Source organism: Vanacampus margaritifer, chromosome 3 (assembly GCF_051991255.1).
Source record: "Vanacampus margaritifer isolate UIUO_Vmar chromosome 3, RoL_Vmar_1.0, whole genome shotgun sequence".
Taxonomy (NCBI): domain Eukaryota; kingdom Metazoa; phylum Chordata; class Actinopteri; order Syngnathiformes; family Syngnathidae; genus Vanacampus; species Vanacampus margaritifer.
Window position 1 is genome coordinate 4,369,329 of NC_135434.1, and position 873 is coordinate 4,370,201.

Genomic DNA, 873 nt, shown 5'->3' on the forward strand with positions numbered 1-873 from the left:
CAAAAAGTATAAATACGTCTTTGGGAGCATGGTAATATTTAAAATAGGATGTATTTATATGTTTTGGGGAGAAAATTAGTTAAGAGTTAGTGCTCACTTGAAAGCCAAAGCAAAAAGGTGTGTCTTGAGCCTCCTCTTAAAAATATTAGAGATAGACCGATACCAATTATTTGTAGTCGAGAAGGTCGATAACCGATATTTGGAGCCGATATTCATTTTGCATAAAAAGGGAGCAAAAAAATATTGACATAAAAAAAAAAAATACAAATGCCAATCTAGACTTTTTAATGTCTTAAAGCATGTTTATCAAACAATTTTTCAGACTTTTTTTTTCTACGTTTTTTTTTTATATATATACATAATTTTAGAAAATAGAAAATCCATTTAAATTTCCAACAAACTGAGCTCCCAATGTAATTAGTAAGTCTTAAAAAGTTAAATGGAAACTTAAACAAGCAAATCCAGAGCTCTATATAGTTTAATACAGTACATATTTTTTCCCCAAATTTAAAAAAATACCTGAAATTTTTAACTTTCACATGACTTTGTTTTAATGTTGAACAAAAGCAAAAGGTTCAGAAGGTTCCCAGGGTCAACAGCATCTCTCATAAAGTTAACTGAAACCGTACCCTGAGATTGAAATGCCCAATATCGGCACGATAATCCGCCGATTATTTGTCTACCCCTAAAAAATATCTCACTTTTCATACATAAAATTGCAAATCAAAGTGCTTATTTGGGCCAGATAACAAATTACAATCATAGGCCATAGACAGCAACTGTAGGTGTTACTTAAAACCTTTTATAATAAAACGATTCTTCACAATGAAATAGTTCCAGTCAAGTGACAAAACAATCCCTCTTTTTTTTTTT